Source organism: Anser brachyrhynchus (assembly GCF_964034855.1).
Source record: "Anser brachyrhynchus genome assembly, chromosome: 4".
Classification (NCBI taxonomy): domain Eukaryota; kingdom Metazoa; phylum Chordata; class Aves; order Anseriformes; family Anatidae; genus Anser; species Anser brachyrhynchus.
This window is the reverse complement of record NC_137698.1, coordinates 30341273-30360764: the sequence shown is the minus strand read 5'-3', so window position 1 is coordinate 30360764 and position 19492 is coordinate 30341273. Positions and strand designations below refer to the sequence as shown.

General features: G+C 34.9%; 1 protein-coding gene across 1 annotated transcript in view; it reads left to right on the top strand.

Annotated features, from left to right (window-relative positions):
* LOC308194777 (uncharacterized protein) overlaps window positions 1-19492 on the top strand; it is a 187648-nt gene that overhangs the window by 164891 nt on the left and 3265 nt on the right. Inside the window, exons 1-2 of the transcript XR_013950862.1 lie at window positions 12703-15880; window positions 17161-17304. The gene's annotated coding sequence lies outside the window, so the exon portion shown is untranslated. Of the gene's footprint in view, window positions 15881-17160; window positions 17305-19492 lie in introns of the transcript that reaches the window.

The following is a 19492-nucleotide window of genomic DNA, read 5'->3' as shown; positions in this document are numbered from 1 at the left end:
CTTTGACCGTGTTTCCTTTGGGATCAACAGTTTGACGATACAGAGACAAGTGGAAATGGGAGGGATATCTAAAATATGTTCAGCTATGAAGTATTTGCTAGTCATGACTGCAGATTTCTTATTGCTACTGACAGGAATGCTATTAAATATATTGGTAACACTTTCTCTTTATTCCCTTGTCAAATACTGAACTTGGCTGTTTGAGCATTTCGTTTGATCATTGTTGTTTGATTCCCTTGGCCCGGAGATTATCCGGTTATAGAAACTAATATGAAAAAATCCAATCTTTATTTTTCAGAAAAGTACACCTCTGAATAGGCAAAGAAAGAGAAATTTTCTGTAGAGGGTGACTAGAAGACTGTTTAGGTCATAGTTCTATTTTGAGTAACATAAGTAGGATTCAACCAATTCACAGGCTTTGTGCTGACCTTCTGTGCTGAGCTGAATTTTACCCAGGCAGTGGATTTCTTCTGTAGAAAGAATCAAGAGCAACAGCATAGTTTAATATTAAAAAACAAATTCAGATGCGATACAAGCAGTGGAACTTCCCCACTAAAATTCCAGTGGCTGAAATATCGAAGTTTGAATTTAGTCTAAAGCATTTGAACTGCAGTCTTTCTAGTGTCGCATGCTTCATGAAATTTTATGGTGTGGTGTGTTTCATATTCAGTCAGTGGTATAAAAAAATCCAGGAGTGCTAATTAGCTGAAGGTAATGGCAACAGAAAGTGTCACTAACAGCTAAAATATAGTCTGAAAATTTCAAAAAATATTGAATAAATCACCGTACATAGTCAAATCAAGTCAGTCACTATAATAAACCAATGACAGTGCAGTGCACTGATATATAGAAAATACCAAGCACAAAATATCACCAGTGATTAACTACCTATCATTGTACTACAGACCGTAATTCACCTTCCTGAGAAAGCAGTTATGACAGGACATAGTGTAATAAAGTCATTCAGCAGGTACCATTATAATGAGGAAAACTGACTCAAGTCTATGCAGCCAGTGCATCTTCTATCCCTTTTTTAGAAGCAACTGTTTCTTATTCTGACTGCGGCCCTTTAAATGAAGTTTCCCTTCATTTCTGGAGACTATGCCTGTTGAAACCCAAATTATGCACAAAGCTTGTAACAGCAGTAGAATTTGTTCCCTGCTTCTCTTGCAAATTTCAAGATAGTTTCGCTTCTGACATTGTACTTTTTTCTAGTTTGATAAATAACTCATCTTCAGCATTAATTATCAGAATCAAATGCTAACCACGCTCCATTCACCATTTGTTTCACCTATTTGTTATGTTATTTGCTTTTTTTGTGTACATCATAAGGAAGTAATTTTGGGAAATGGATTTGTTAATATTTGTAATCGTAATGCTGTAACTTTAATTTCTCCAGAAGGGAATGAATAACTGCTATATTACTTTTTAATTTACAAGCTGAAAATCTAGGGAGCACAATGAGGTAAAATGTTTTTTATCATTCAAAAATGAATGTATATGGATACAATAGTAATGATAAGGAAAAGATTAATCAATCAGGTGACACAAAATTAACTTTAAATTTAATCTGAGGATAGTAAAGTATATGCGACATCTAAAGATGCAGTCTTGCAACCTGTTACTACTGGGGCTGCATCAATTGTCTCAATAGCACAGCAAAACCAGGTGTCTTACACCTTCATTAATAGCAAGACAGAACAAAAGTGACTATCATGCAGTGATTTTTTTTTGTCTGTCTTTTTTTTTTTTTTTTTGTGCTGTCTGCAACACCTAGCACTTCCACTCATATACAACAGGGAGGTACACAGAAAGTCACATTCTCAGTAGGAGACCAAAAGGACTACATGAGATTCACCTCTCCGGTGCAGGAAGCTTCAGACCAAAAAGGGATGTCCGTGGTTTGGTTGGTCCTTTTCATGTTACCCTTACTTCACGTCTGGAGATTTACTATTACAAAAAATAGTCTGACAATGTTAAAGTTTGGAGCATTTGTATCAGCTCTGAACAACTTGAGTTGGCTGAACTCAGTGCACTGACTTATTTGAAAACTAAATGCAGATCAGACAGTACTCACCAGCTGTCTGTGGAAATATTTTCACATGGTCTAAATAAGATTTGTAGTATTTTTGAATCTCATACAGAGACAGCCAGTGGCATAGCTGTGAAGGGCAACTTCCAGCTGTGATGTTCCTTCTCACTGATCTGCTCAGCAGTTCCTGGAGGAATGAGGTGTAAACCAACAGTGCCGACACGCAGCTGGGCATCACCAGGCACAATGGGCAGTGCTCACGTTTTATGTGACTTCCAAACACTGTCACAGCTTGGGGGCACCCAGTATTCACTGTTTCACAAGCTAGCACTGAAAATGTTGGGATATAGTTAAAACAAATGTCTGGTTCATGAGAGCAATGGAAGAGGCATTGACCCTCCCTCTAAGAGAATAGTTGAGGTTGTGAGAATTAGCGTGGTGTGTCTTGGGTTATGTTAATGCATAAAGAATTGTGATGGCATTCTTCACTATGTGCTGGGCCTTGCTGAAATCAAAGCTTCTGACTCCTGACTGGATTTGTACTGGTTTATTTTTTGTTTGTTTGCTTGGACGTAGTAATTATCCTAAACAATGATTATTCTAAGTGGTTATTTTGGCAGCTTTGATTATGTGCCAGCTACTACAAAATTTCTGTGCAGTTTTGTGATTTGGTGTAGTGAGTGTCCCCACAGCCAATAATGACTTCTGCACTGAAATTAATTTGTTTTACTTTTGCAGGAATTACATTTCTTTAATTAATTCTAGAAATCTGCCTGTGATGGAATTTCTCTACGTAAGAGAAATGTTTCTTCTCACTTTAGTACACTCTTCCCATATTTTTCTCCCATTCAGACTTGTAAAATCATATGCTTTTGGTCCTGAAGTTCAATAGAAGAGAAGGTGTGGCCAGTGGGGGCTATTTTGCTCCCCTCAACAACTTAAAAATTGTCACTCTTCCATCTGGACAGTACTGATTTACTGATCAATGGGCCATTATCTTGCCTTTCTATAAAAAGCAATTGCTCTTGGCTCCTGCTGAATTACCAAAGGAGCTGTAAAACATACTGTTGCACAGAGTACAAAGTATCTATCACTAGAAACTCTGTGAGAGTTACTGAATTGTATTAGAGCAGCAGCTCTCAGCTCCTGATGAGTTCCTGAGGTAGATGACCTATTGCTCCAAACAAGGACAATTTGCTAGCTTGGGACTGTACAAATCAGTAGCCTCCACTGAACTGAACTGTGCTCCTCTGAAATAGCGTGTTCCTACTTTCAGTTTTTATTTCTGTTATGGGAGCACCACTACGCAGCCAGGTTAAAAGGATTCACACAAACCTTATGGCTTGTTTAGATTTCCACTGAAACTCAAAGTGGATCTTAAGTAGTGCATAGTTAATCAATTGACTTAAATCAACTGTCTGTATGTCTGGTGTTCGGGATGGAGCTATTGCAAGCATTCTAGAAACAGGAACGGAGAAATCCTATTCTATTTGCTGCTGAATGACTCCTTATAGCAGTGTGGAAATATGATGTTCTGGAGGTTTCATACCATTTCCAAGCCTTTCAATTAGACTTGTACTGTTCATATCACTTTGGCTCTTGAGTAGGTATTTATTCTATGTGCAAGTTTTTCATTCATCGTCTAAGTGTCCACAAAGTGCAGTTGTTCTATTTGCTAAACCCAAGAAATATTTGCAGGTATTTGAAAACATGATATTTATAATACAGTAAGAAACAATTTAAGGACAAAATTCAGCAGAATAATTTGTTCTTCTCTCCTTCCACTTTGTTATGCAGGCAGCTTCCAATTGTGCTCATGCACCCTGCTAGGCTATTCAAGTGCAAGCTGCCTTGGGTGTATATTCTTGCTCTGGTATTTTGCATTCCTAAATTCTAGAAAGCGTGGAGAATATAAAGTGTTGCCTTCTACTTCTGTTGCAGCACTGATTGCACCCAGCCCACCATTTTAATATATATATATATTTGTTTACGAAAGGTAATAGTATTCTATTTTATTATTCATCTTGACAAAGCAATGTAGTGCTCTTGGCACATACCCGAATCCATCTTTTTCTCAAGGTTGGAGTTAAAAATAATCATGTGTCTTGCTGCCTCCCCACCCCTAAAGATTGTATTTCACTCTTGGAAACTGTATGTTTCCTTACATGTGCTCATCTTATAATTTCACATATAGCCTGTAAGGTCTTCAAGATATTATATGTTGACAAATCAATTGAAGAGAAGTTTCATTAACTGAATAAGAACAGTGGTGTGCATAGGGTAAGTTATTCCTCATTATGGAAGGAAATGTATGATCTTTACAACACATAAGCTTCATACAGCAGATAGATAGATAGTGTGGAAGGTTATATTTCTATGAAGCTCATTTGAGCTGTTTGGAGTTAAGTTGTCATGCAAAACTTTATGTTAAGTATATCAATAAGCTAAAGCTCAGATCTTTGTTATACAAAACAATAAGTGATACATTCTAACAACTTTGTTGGTTTAAATAATAGATTTGTTATAAGGTATTCCATATTTAGCTTTTGAAATTGTTTTATATGGCTGAGTAGTGAAAATCTGTAGAACTCCACTGCTAGAACTATGCCTCAAATTACCTTATTCTCATAGTATTAAATAGAGACTCAGTTAAACAGAGGTTATCAGCAAGGCTGTTTTTCCTGAACTAGTCCTTGGTGACTATTTGAGTTGTGATTATTGACCAATAGTGAATCAAATACCTACAAATGACTCAGACACCCAGCAAAACTGTGGGAGAACAGTCTCATTCTCAGGGCATTTTCTCAATGTGTATATGTATTTGACATATCTGCCAGTATCATGTTTTGCATTAGCAATAACAAAAGGCACTGGGCACTGATGCTTTAAAAGATCTGCCCTTCTCAACAGCTCTATTCTTCTATTTTCCTATGTTTTCTTTTACAATAGTCAGTATAAACCCTGAAGACTCCCTACAAATATAATAAATGTGGACTATTTACATAGGAATTAGGCTGTTTAATTTTTCCTTTCTCCATCTGTACCCTTTGGAGAAGGCCAATGAAAAATGTGCACCAGTTACATATACTTATTTAGAAGATTTTGAAAGCAGGTAGCCTTTCTTCTCTGTGGTAGTGTATCCTTATTTTCTGCCTTAAACCTTCTTCTTTGAGCTGACTTACCAAAGGGTCTATCAGCTTCAGTTGTCTTGGCTTCTTTCTCGCACTGCATTAGCCTCATGTTCAATAATTAGGCCTTTCAAACTTCATCCAGATTTGAAAGAGAATAACTTTAAAAGGAAAAGATCAAAAGGGAAACACTCAAACTGTCAGAGGTTTTAATGCAATTCTCGAAAGCTTCATACTTTTAAAAACCTCTCTAGCATTCAAGTTTTTTTTTTTTTCCCCCTCCAAAATGTTAATAAGGCCAACAGAACTGACAATAATTTAAAAAAGCCCAACCCTCATCTACTACATTTCTGTAGAATTACATTAATAGTTACAGAAATTTTTTTTTTTGAGAACTTACGGGAAGCGACCTCTCATTAATTTGAAACTTTGGCTACAAATCTGTCTTAAAACCTTTGATGCAGACTTTGATACAGACCTATCATAGTCTCTACCTTTCACTGTCTGAAATTCACCTTGAAAGCTAGTGCATCACTCAACTCTGGCCTCAACTGTAATAAAGAATGTTAAGAAAAATCTGTAACGTGAATCCAGTCTAAGCTTGACTTCAAACAATCATCTCCATTTTTACTCTGTACCTATAGATTTCACTTTAACATATCTTAAAATGTTAAGTATACTCAAGTATACCTCAGAGAATCTTTTTTCCTAACTCTTCCCAAATCTTATACTAATTCTAGAAATTACTTGTCTATTAAAGACTGTTTTTTCCTCCAGTAGATCCACAGAAATTTGCTAGAGTTAGGTCTGACAAGGACCAGTCCTTATCCTGTCAGCTACAGAACTCTGTTTATTTGCTGGGTCTGAAAGCATGTTGGTCCATTTCACTCTGTACCTTGACTGTATTTACTGCAAACAGGAGTTGACAATATATAGCAAGCTTTCTAAATAAAACTTTAATTTCAGTTGCAATATGTTACATATATATATATATATATAAATATATATATAAAGGATTTGTAGCTGCAGATTTTTGGTTACCATATAATATTTAAACAGCAGCTCCTCTAGTTGTAGCTCCAAAATTAAGCCCATTTAGAGTGCATTTATTCTAAATAGAAAATGTCTTGTAGATGCAATTGTTCTGTTGCATAAAATCACATCCAAATTATTGTTATTCTGGGTGTAAAGTACTTTATAGAACTGCAGTTGTGTGATGAAGTGAAGATTAGTATACTACACATGTGAGGCTTGTACTATAATTGCAAATAAAAATTACTTTCCTTGCATTCAGCCTAACATTTTCTAACAGGGTCATTTGCATTTATGTAGTCAAACCTAAACTGTGAAGGTTTTGGCATTTTGGAAAATGTGAACCCGAAACTAAAACAATGAAATTGATTGAGGTGTGCTGTATTGAGATTTATATCTGGGCAGTCCAAAATCCAGAGTTCCAGAAAAATGATTTTTTTGTTTCTTTTTTAAATTTAAGTACCACAATACTAAATGGAAAAGACAAAAGTTGAAGAAAAACTTCAGTAGTCACATTTTCTCAGTAAAATGGCATAGTTCAGGATTACTTACTGGGGAAATAATCTTCTGAGTGTTAGATTAGTTAAAATTATTTAGCATGTTCTGCATAGCAGAAAAATCTCTTAAACTTGGATTGAGCTTGGATTGAGATGTTTCTCTTACAGCGTATGTATTCACTGATGAGCTAGTCCTAGGGAACAGAACTGATGGAATCCATTTTATATCAGTTCACCCATCATTAAGTTGCACAATTCACCTGTAAATCACAAGAAAATTCCATATAGGTGTTGCTTATTAATTACTCTAATTTTCTTTTTAATAAGGATATGAGAGAACAGGCAAGGCACTGAAGATAACAACTTCAAAATAAACCCCTCGTCATGCACAGTGATGTACTGACTTTTAACATCTGAGTATCAACTTAAACATGGACAGATATTGAGGTTAGATTAGGAATAGTTCAACTGAAATAATATTAATCTGCTGTAGGTTGAAGAACACAAATCAACGTAATAAAAAGAAAGGGCTGGAAAGCAGCTGGAATAGAACAAATGTAGAATACAGGAGGAAAGGTACAGTTATAGTTAACCTGTTAAAACTGCTTAACATTGGACTAATTCTACTTCCAAAGAATCTATTGGGAATTTCACATCTAATTTCATGAGGAACAATGAGGTGAAGTGGGTCAAAAGATTTGCAGAGGCAGTCCTATACATCTTAAAATAATTTGAACTCTCAGATAGGCTGGTTAGATTTTACATATGGTTCTATATTAAAAATTTATTTAGACTTAAATTTAGATTTATTGTTTTAGAGGAATGAGTCTACTGTAGACAGAAACCTTATGACAGCCCCAAAAGACAGTACAGACATATAAGTCATGCCTTTGCTCCTGCACTGTACATACAGAGCATGTTTGTTCCTAGGATTGATCTGAAGACAAAGAAAAGAATGCTAGTGTCACTACAGAGAACTGGGTTCAACTCCTAAAATGCATCTCAGATGGCTTCTCCACTGGCAAAATACATTTTGGGATGTACTTTTTCAGTCATGTAATCAAACAAGCTGGTTTCTGAACAAATAAATGTGATCAAAACGGCTTGTTTCCTCCTGGTAAAACCAGAAAGAAAATCACGATAGTGGTTTGCTATAGAGGTGATTTTGGATATTACATGACTGACAAAATCAAAAGAATGTCAGTATTCTGCAAAAATAGAGTTGTTAGCACTCTATTCAAATTCCTGTTTGGGTAATTACTTTCTCCTTACCTAACTTCACCTGAGTTCCAAATGTATGCAATCTTCAATTCCTATTATAAACTATTCTGTAAAATCACTATAGACCCTGCAGTTCACCCTAGAGTTAACTATAGTTCATGTGTGTCTGAAAAGATTCTGATATGGTATACATTCAATTTTCAAGTCCTTTGAGATCCTTGTGAAGTGATATGTGTATATGAATATTTAACATCATTTTCATAGGTTAGATAAAATGGGGAAAATGATTTCTAGCTAGTGCAAGTCAAATTCAATAAAATTAGCCAAAACTTTGATAGGAGGGAACAGATCGATATATTACTTATTAGGACTTTTGTTCCCTTCTTTCACAGCTCTATCAGTTACTTGACCAGCACCTTTTGTGTAGATGGAGGGAGGAGATGGAAGGTAGAGAAAAAACTTGGCTAAAGACAGAAGTTCTGTTGTAGCTTAATCCTTAGCTGAATGAGATGCATCATTTTTGATGTCAAAGAGGCACACGGGCACATGTTCCTTCCATAAACAGACACATCCCTCTGTGGTATCCTTTGCCTCTCGTGGCAGTAATACTGCTATTACTGCTGTATTTTTCTCCTGATGCTATTCTGGTTGCTAATACAGTAAAAAGAGATTCCAGAAGCAAAAGCTGGAGTACTATATGTTCCATTAGCTTTAAATAGGGAAAGAAGGGTGAAAAAAATCACATGCATTCTGGGCTGCTGATGGAAAGTATTACTTTGACTTTGTTAATTACACCAGTGGTTCTAAAAGATTGTTTCATTCCAAAATATCTCTGTAGACTAATTAGGAAACAGGATTCTTAGGCAATGCAAAATTACTTTCATTTTGTTTCTGTCCTAGTTGTCAGCTATCTTCTGTGACTTATTTTTCAGTCTTGAAAAAAGTTATTTTTCACTGGCTCTCAATTTTCCCCACAAATAAAAGTTATTGGCAAGAGAAATACACAGACTTGTCTGCAGAAATGAATTTTTGCTGTATTATTCCCTGATGCTTTTGCAGACAGAAGTTCTGTTGTAGAAAAAAAGTTGTTCTCTTTTTCTTTGGCTTCTATGATTTGACTATATTCTTGATATAACTGCATACTTTATTTTGAATTTCTGTAATCCTTACTGTTCTTGCCACTCCCACTCCACCCCTTCTGTTTTTTGAGTGCCTTCTCTCCAGAATTTTTCATCTAGGACAGTACATCTGACTCTTACAGATGATTTGATATCAACATGCCATTGAACACTGAAATTTGTTTTGTAACTACTGATGGTAAGTACTAATGATACTTAGCTCTGTAAGTAGGAAAACCTGTATCACTAGGGCATGGTACTGATTTGAGACATTTATTGTTTTGAAATTTTAATGCCAATGATCCAATACAGGATACTGAGAACTAGTTCTGTTATCCACTGCATAAAGATAGGCTGGAGATATTAATTACTGGAAATTTGATCCTGCTGAAATGCTGCAGCTTGTTTTTTTATCTTTGTGTGTGAAGCAAACATTCCTTCATCAGTATAGAATTTGTCAATATTTTATGGATTTTGTGTATTTTTTTCCTCTTTCTTAAAAGAGTGTCGTCAATGACAGGCCTTTCTCTGGTACCCACTGAAATCAATGGCAATATTGCCACTGGCTCAAAAATCAAAATCTCCCTTTCTATGTACCTTAAAGAAAGAATAATTCCTTTGATGGCAAGCGTCTTAAATCAGACATATTAATTTCAACTCATATTTCCGCCCCAAACAAAGCAAAACAGAATAAAATTTGGTGGTAAAAGACATCTTTACTGTAAAAACAAAAATCAGAAATTCTTATGAATGAATGAATTCAAATGGCACATTTGATGTTCTACAAAATGTATGTCACCTTACAAATGTGCATTAAAGAGGTGCTGTCACGTATTTCAATCCTTCTGGAAAAGCATTTTTTCTTTTTACCTCATACTACCAAGAATATTAAATAAAAAAAAAAAAAAGTGACACCTAGTGGTTTTAGTGCTCCAGTTTGTAAGCAAAGATGTCTCACTGCCAATGAATGCTAGTTTCAAAGCTAGATTATGAATTTGCACAAACATTATGCAAATTGTGTAACAATTATAATGATTCTCATTTTTTAAGAGCTCTTAATATATGATACCAACTTCTCTCTAGATTTGGTCCACAAATTTGGATTTTTTTTTCATATTTTTTCCTATATAATTAGAAAAATTTTAGAAATCTCTGCTACTATATGCTAATCCTGTTGTCTTTAAGTTTACATAAATTATGCCACTGGAATTACTGCTTTGGATCAGAGCATCTGTAAAGACATCAGCTATTGAACAAAGCTATTTCCATTACCTTCCCTGTGGAAGAAATTATTTTCCCTATTTACTCATACATTTGTTTGTTTCCATCTCTTTGGATCAGTGTGAGTGTATACTGTGATTTCTAAACTGGTGATTTCATAGGTGCCAAAACCCAGGGTGGTCTCATGGCTAAAGACCAATAAGATAGTACTGAGCCATTAAGCATAGTGCAATATTCTCTGTTCAGTATAGTTTAATTACCTATTTAGGTAATTTTCCTTTGGGTGTGATTAGCACAGTCAATAAACTGATTAACAATTCCAGATATATGCCTGTCCTTTATTTCATAGCCAAACTCAAACATATTTCCCTTGTGAAGTAAACTGTATGTTACTGACTTTTTTTTTTCATTTAACTGTTTTTCTCTGCCCAATGATCCACAATCTCTCTCTAACTTCTTTTATGATATATTCAGCTGAACAAGATGGAGAACGATTGACCCTCAAATCTGTGTAGTCCTTTAAGTATTGATAATATACCATGATCAAAAGTATATTGTGTCTGAAAAGTTGAATAAACTCAGTGTTAGAAAGAAGTGAATGTTTATAATAAAGGACAATCAAATTGCCATGGGACCAAATTGTAGTAATTGAATGATAATTATTTTAATATGCTGCTTTGTAGTGACACCTGTAGTGTAGAAATGTCCTAGGGAATTTGTGAAAAATGGCACATTTCACAGAGTATTGTTTGAACTATTGTATATAATTTCGTAGCTAATTGTACACTTTCTACAGCATACAGGATGGGGAAAAAAAAAAGAAAAAACAATTCTCTAGAAAATTCATTTTTAGAATACCATCTGTAGGACTCCTGCGTTTCTGCAATATTTGTTGACTTCCTAATGAATTCAAGTGGTTTTTGTAAAGATACTGAACTTTTATATAGAAAATATGCACTCAAGAATAATGTGTATAACTTCCACTACTAATGTACATTAAGCATATAAAAAGACAAGATGTAATTACTTCATACTCTGTTGAAGTAGTGATTATTCAGGCAAAAAAATACTTTGAGTGGTTGAGAAAAAGGTGATTCTCTCACAGATCACATTAGGAGACAAGACTTGGAGTGATACATTTATAAAATCCTTTCTATAACAAACTCTTGCTGATTTAAATCTAATTCCTCAAGACTCCAAGTCTATACTGCATTTCAGTCAAAGATGGTGAGATCTAGCACTTTCTTCTCACAAGAACACTCAGAGGGGGAAAAATATCCTCTTACATGTAGAAAATGAGTGATCTGGGGCTTTTTTTTTTTTAAACTTTCATGAGCTTTTATGATCTTAGGATAATGTATGGGTGGTTTCTTTTATTACTTGGCAGTTATTGATAGAAGACTTGTAATGTGAACCCCTCTTATGCTGCTTGATAAGGTGGAGATGCTGCACATGAGAATAGGAACACTGACAAAAGAATTGCAGCACCTGTGTGACCACTGGCCCATCAACTTAGCTTTAAAGGTGCCTGAATTGGTTTGTGGGGCAAACAATGAAATATCAGACATTTCTATTTATATCCTTGTAAGCTATGCACAGCTTCATTATTATTATTTATTATTTATTATTATTATTACAAATTGCATCATGCAATGCCTTTTATCAGTTCTACCAATACTAATTTAGCTCTACCTCTATCAATAGCTCTACCTTAAAAGCAGTTTGACATTTGGGTTTCCCACTATTTCAGAGTGGTGACCTTATGTGGTGGCAGAAATACTCCTTTCTTGCTGCAGATGGTGAGAAACCCTTGGCCAGCTTCCTCAGAGGGAACTTGTTCTCTCTGAATGTGTTGTGGATTCTCCAGTGCTGGGCAATGCTGGTACATCAGCATAGTCCAATAGCAAAGAAAATCTTGTTATCTCTTGTGTTACCTGTAATGTAATAACAGACAAGTTTGTGTACTCCTAATCTGGTTCAAGTGCATAGTAAAAGAGTTTAGCTTAACAGAAACAAACAAAAAAGCAAAACAACAACAACAACAAAAACCCCACATAGCCACAACATACAAGAACAAATACGAAAAAAGAGCCAAGCACATATTGAGCACTCTGATGTAAAATCCTGCCAGTATGGGAGCATCCTGAGCCCTATCAATTCCTGTGTATCTGAATTGCTCAGTCATAATCTGCAAGGAAATGGATGTGGCTTTAGAATGGCAGAAGCAAATAAATGTAATTAATTCCCAAGTTATTTATTCTTGTGGTGGGTATACTTCCTTCACAGTTGCAGCAAAGTGTCAGCTGGCCAGATTCAGGTTATACTTTGTCTGGTGCATTGGCATACTCATGTGAGTGAAAAGTACAGTCTCAGGAAAGTCTGCCAATGGAGACTGCAATTTAGTGACAGAAATACCATTTAATAAATTAAACCGGAACACATGGAAAGGAAGGTTCAGGAAAGGAAGGTAATGATCTTTAGAAAGAGATCTTTAGTGATTTTCAACATAATTTGAAGAAAAAGTTGAGTAGTCTCGATTTATATAAACTGCATATTATTCCACTCCATGTAGCGTTTATGTTACAAAAACTCTCTGGTCTCATCACTGAAAGTGAAAATTTTGTCACTGATTAGGGTGAGATCAAGATTTTTTTCAGCAGTCCAACATGGACTCATTTACAGATACAGTGAGACAGCAGATGCTCTCGTCCTTTCACCACCCTACAACTCTCATCTGTCTGTGTGACCAAATTAATTCTGAAGAGCGCTTTGAAGCTCACGTGCTTATCCAGAGATTATACATTGCGATGTTCTGGACAAATTCGATGAATATAATGCAGAATTCTTACTGCGTATGTAGAAAAACATTTAAAAAATATTAGTAAAGAAACATGTCTGAATATGATTTTCCAGATTTAATTTTCTAAAGACTAGTACAGATTATGTATAAAAATTTTCAAAATTAAACCCTTTAAAATATTTCTTGTAAAATTCAATGTATAATTAATTAATGCATTAACAGTAATATTTTGTAAATGTTATTAGAATTATTATTTTTTTAAATTGGCGAACCAGCAGGGAAACAGTGAGAAAACACCTCTTTCAAATCCCGTATCATGTCTGTGAGATTGTTTTGCTTCTATTAAACAAAACAAACAAACAAAAAAAAACTGAAAAGAGGCCTGTGTTTATAAAATCTTTATAAAAAGATAAAATCTTTATAAAATCTCTGTTTATAAAATCTTTATAAAATCTCTGTTTATAATCTGTGTTTATAAAATCAAAGCTTCATAATATTCCATTAAGAAAAATAAGGTCTCAGGCCACTTTACCAAACAGTCAGAAATGCAGCATGATATAAAGTCAAAGCTGTACTTTTTTGATGTAATGTAAGAAAGACTCTGATTGTATGCCAGCAGGGTTACAGAAGGAGAACGTTTCTCCCTAGTTTCAAATAGAATCTATAAAGAATAATGCTTCATGATAATGTCCTCTCAGACACCTGAACATCTCTTGGTACTTCCTCCTGTTATTTAAGAAATAAACTGTAGGTGGGGAAGAATAAGCTTTAACTGGGGTACGTGGTGACCATGTTACTGTACATAGTGCCTGATATGTTTTTGTGTGCCCAAATCCACTTGATTATGCAATTCTTTGCAGACAGACAAAGAATATTTTCTGAAAATTTTAGTTGCCCAAAGGAAATGATGCTAGTATATGTTTTGAAGTGAGTGAAGAAAAAATAAAAGTAGTTTTGTAAAATGCTAGGAAATTTGGTGCATTTGGGCTTATTTTATATTATGTTTTTAATGGCAAAACCAATTTTGAAGTACATAAGCAAAATACTCAGATCCAAAGAAACTTGTTGAGGAAAACAGGTGAAGAATTTCATGATTTAATGTTTTAATGATATGTTTTAATGTTTTAATGATAAAGGAAATACAGGGTTATAATGGACATATGAGAAATGCTCAAGTAATGTTCCAGCACGTGGAAAAATACGACTTCAAATTTACATTTTATTAAACTGAATCAGTATATAAAAGCATACAATTGTGAAGTGTACAAAAATACTGTTTTCAACAACATGGTTAGCCTTGTTTATCACAGACATACTGTATTATCAGCAAATGACTGTGGAATTCATAACACTATTTTTCTATTCTTCATATTTATTGGGATATAACTTTTGGAAGTGAGGCCATAAATGTTCTGTTTCCCTTTTCAAAGACATCTCTGTTTTTTATTCAATAGCTACACTGCCATTAAAACAGTGAAACATCCAATATCTGCAATGTATAGATGAGTATGTGCAATACGGTATGCACCATGAATTATAATTTACCTAATCATGCAGCAAGCTGATTTTTAGGATAATTTTTGTATCAAAGTAGAGATAAGGTAAAGATAAAGCATATGCTAAACTCAAATGCAAGAAAAAATACATAACTGAAAGGGCAAGAAGAAAATCAGAGAAAAAACATTACTTAAATAAAAACTGTCACATAAACAACAGCATTCACTTCACCTAGATCTTTAAGAAGCAGGTGACTTGGAAGATAGCATTGTTGCTATTGATATATTTCTAACAAAAATGTTGTGTAATGTCACTCTTATTTTCTGGATAATTCTTATCTCCTTTCTGTCTTAGGAAATGTAAAATTGGATTAGACTAGTGGTCTATCTAGTCCAGTAATTTCTTTCTGACATTAAAAAATGCTTACTGTATCCATAGCTAAAGGAAAAGAAAAAAAAAAAGTGCATTAATTTCTGGCTTGGTTAATCTAGAATAATTTACAATTGTTTTTTTCCTTTTTGTGCCTCTAGGTCTTAAATGACTTCTGATGGATACAAAGCCTTTGCCTTTAGTCATGAAATTTTATACATACATATTCCAAAATAAAGGTTTTGTTACTTACAAAAATTCAGGATATTCATCAGATATGTATGCTCTTTCTGGATCTTGTTGAGCTTTTGGCCTCAGCAGCTTCTGGAAACAGTGACTTCTATTCTGTTCTGTGGAAGAAAAAGTGTTTGTGATTAATTTATCACCCTTTAATTATTTTCCCCCTCTCCACCTATTACAAGAAATGGAGATCAGAAGTTTCCAAGCACTTCCAGGCTATTGGTGCATACGATTTTATTGTGATTGGTATACATGATAAAAAGAGCACTCTCTTTCCATCAGCTCTGTAAGTAAAACAATTCTAACATTGGTGTGCATTTTTCCATCCCTTTGATCATGTCTTTGAATCTTCCTCTGAGACTTAAACTCCCTTTTCTGAACCTCTGCCAGTTTTCCCAGTGATGACTGCTGCACATATTTTGGAGGAGATGGCATTTCTTTACTGCAATACCACATTGAGCAATTAATGGTTTTTCATTCCCTCCCTTTTTCTTTCTTCATTGTCAGCTAATTTGGAAGGCACAGAGTAACTTGCTCTAGACCCTTTATTTTAGGACCAACTAGTAATTGAAAGGAGATATGATCACTCTTCTTGATTTTCTTGCTCCACATCTGTGTTGCATTCAATTACTGCTGTCTTTAAATGTTTCTGACCTAGCTAGAAAGGATATCCTCTCCTATGATATGTGATTTGGTTTCAGAGAAGTGCTGAGATGGGTGCAGGGGTAAGGTCTTTTCTTGCTTTCCTCTGAAAGAGTGAAGTTACACTAATGATAGGCAAGGACAGATACCAGTGGTGGATTGTCATCTCTATCATGTTGAGAAAACCTTTAGTTTAGCCTGTAGGTCATTTGCATGGCCATTCTTTTGCCCTGGATTAAATTTGTGGCCAGATTTAGGGAAAGGAAGTACTTTTCCCTTATTCTGGACTGTTTTACTAACACAGGTAGTATCCTTAATCACTGCAGGCTTCTTCCTCTGGCATGTTTTCCTTTTAGAGGCTTTTGATCTTTTATAGTAAAGATCCTATTCTGCAATCAGATGCAGAGGCATGTTTTGTGCAGTGAGGGGTATTTTACAGCTTGTGGATGGGACACTGAAGAATTCTGCATTAATGACTGTATGTCAGCTGCATATTTGGCTGTACACCAGATCTGTATCTCATTAATTTAGTGGAAGTGGCCTTAAATAACTAGTGCTTTGTGGCCTAAGTTACTTCCCAAGTGTGTGTGTGGAAGGGGAAGAAGGAAAAATAGAAGAGATGGAGAGAAGATATAGGGAAAAGGAAGAGGGGAAGGGAATCTAAGCATAACTCTGTATCCTTAAGTTTGGATGTTTGCCGTATTGCAGGATATATCATTAGACAACAAGGTTTACTTCCAAGTTTATGCATGGATTTTACTTCAAGTAGTCAGAACATGGCCTGAAATTTATCCTTCCCTGTAGCCCATGCTCTAGGCTGCAGAATATCTTTTACACTGTTTCGTCCACTGAATTTAGGAACATTATACGGGGTTGACTTCCAATTGTACTCCTTGATTTTTGTGTTTTTGAGAACCTATTTTTTCCTTGTACTACTTAAACTGAATTTAGGAGGCTAAATCAGAAGTATAGATTTTGTTAAGGGGAGCAAGAAAGTAAAGTGATATGTTTCAGTGCTGTGCTATTTAAATCCCTTTTAGATATAGATCTAAGATATATCTCAAATATAAAGGGTTTCCATAATAATGAATTATTCAGGAATAGTCAGAACTAGAAAGAAAGAGAGAGAGAAAGAGAGAAGGAGATTAAGAAAGAAAGAAAGAGAAAGAGAGAGAGAGGAAGGAAGGAAGAAAGAGAGAGAGAGAGAAAGAAAGAGCCCAGACTTCTCTGTCCCATTAAACAACAGAAATCAGAGAAAACAATTACAAATTAAGAGCAGAATTTGAGCTGCCGTAATTTGAAAGCTTAGTTACAGGTTCTTTCAAGTTACTCCTTCACTCCCCTTTAATGTTTTATGATGTAGGTGACCTTGGGAAATTCATCTTTTTTGGATGTAACAATAGCATTTCAAAGATGCTCTAAGAATTTTATTTGCCATCTGTTTATTTCTATACTTTTGGACTGAGAAGGCAAGATGCTGAACATGATGTACAATCACACAAGCCAGGTAATAAAACAGCTTTATTTTTTTACATTTCTGTTTTAGCTTTGTTTCTGTCTGAAGTACTAGCAGGTCATGAATTCTAAAATCTAATCTTCTGTAAGTGTTGGTAATGAGACAGTGCAGCAGAGAGGCATGGCCTCTTCCCATGAGGTTTTACTTTGTTTATGAATTAAGTCATATGAAGTGTGGAATCTGAAATAAGGCATGAAATTTTTAGGTGATTCCAGCTGGCATAGCTCCATTAAAATCAATGGAAAGATACACATTTTCACTACCAGCTTCAGATTCACTCCCAGTGGAAATAAAATAGTTAATAGAAATGTTTCAGTCATGAGCCTTTTAGATCAAAATATTGACATGGCAAGGACAGACGCTGGTTTTCAAAATCTGAGGCAATTTGCGATATTATATCTTGGATATGAGGCAATCTGTAGGTTTGCTCTCTATCATCCACTATTGCTTTGACCCTGATTTATATTTTAGTTTAGCAGAAAGTAGGTGAATAATGTGAAGTTCCTTGTGACTGTAGTAAATTGTGGGCTGCTGCATAGCATTATGATGAAACCTGGCTTCCCTTAAAGACTCAGGCAGAGAACGGGAAAATCAAATCTTTTCCCCTCCATTCCTCATGAGATAAAAATTGAATTGTACTACCGAGTCCTTGTCAGCAATATGACTATTGACTGATGCTCTAACCACTAAGTTTAGCAAAACCATTTAAGATGATAATATGCATGTCACTTTATGTCATTTTAATTTAAGGTAGGTGTGGGATTCCATTTTCCAAACTGAATGTGGCAGCAGCAAGTCAAATTCATGCATGAGGATGCACGAATGGGCATGGAAAGAAGAGGATGCAGCTTTGGATTGTTCTAGAACATTTTGAAATTTTCCAAATTCTTACTATGAGCTCAGGAAATGCCCCAGCCAAACCAAATCTAGACTACAAAGCAGAGAAATAGTTGGTTTATCTGAATTTAAGAGAATCAGAAAGGTCATTTTTTGGCTTTCATTGCAAGTACACGTGCTTTTCCCTGAACTTGTCTGGTAGCACTGTCATGTTTACATCAGTATGTATATCAGTCTAGATCAATAGTACATCCCTGTATGTATTAGAAAAAAAACATGTATCGCTTCTCTACTATATCTTCATTTATTTCAGCTGTGATTTGGAGTATCGCCTTTCTTTTTAAAATACTGCTATGTGGTGTTCTCTGGAACACTAGTTAAATTTGCTGATAGGATAAGATGCTGATAAATGATGACTATGCATCTGCAAGTCTTCCATAGGCTTCTGCTTCCTCAGGGAGTTGTAAAGAAAAATGCCTGGAAATGCTTACTCCTAGCTCTCAATGCTTATTTTTGAAACTTCTGAAAAGGCTGCTGTTGCATGGAGTAAAGAACTTCATGTCTATGTCATTATAGTCATTATTATTGTGCATAACATCATGGGGAAGTGAAGCAGTATGAATTATTCAATTTCACTTTGTATTTCTTCAATTGTAAATTATCAGAATAGCATAAAATGTCAGAACAGGGAAGGAAAGCACATTCTTGTTCATGTTAAGCAATATTTACGCAACTATGTTTTTCTTTTCATGACTAAATATGTGAATGCAGCTCCATATATCTGAGAATAAATTATCTAATATCTTTTAAAATACAAAATTAATATACCTTTAGTAGCCTACTTAAGATACATATATATATGTATATTTTTTTTTTTCTGAGAGTTATGTATTTTGGCTAGAGTTCAGTTTTCCCTACTGATTTTTCATAAAAACTTGTAATTGAATTGACATGATTTTATTATAATGGCCAACGCAGTGCTGGTTACAGCTGTACTGCAATGAAGTTTTAACTTAACAACACTGGTTGGCCAAAAGTGAAATAATATATATGGATTTTATCTTTTACTTGGAAATATTAATGAAAAAAAAAATACAAAATGCTGCTTTATCTTTCCCCTTCAATATCAGGATAAATATTAAGTAAAGTACAATTATCTTACCCATTTGCTGGAAAAGAAGAGTGGTAACCTAGCCCTTTGTGAATCCTGCTTAAACAATACACAAACGAGAGTTTTATTTCATGGACAGCCTTGTTTCTTCATTTACATTCCCCTTGGATCAGTACAGAAGCAAATTTCCCACTTTGGAGCATTATTGATAAAGGTATCGTTAAGCAAACA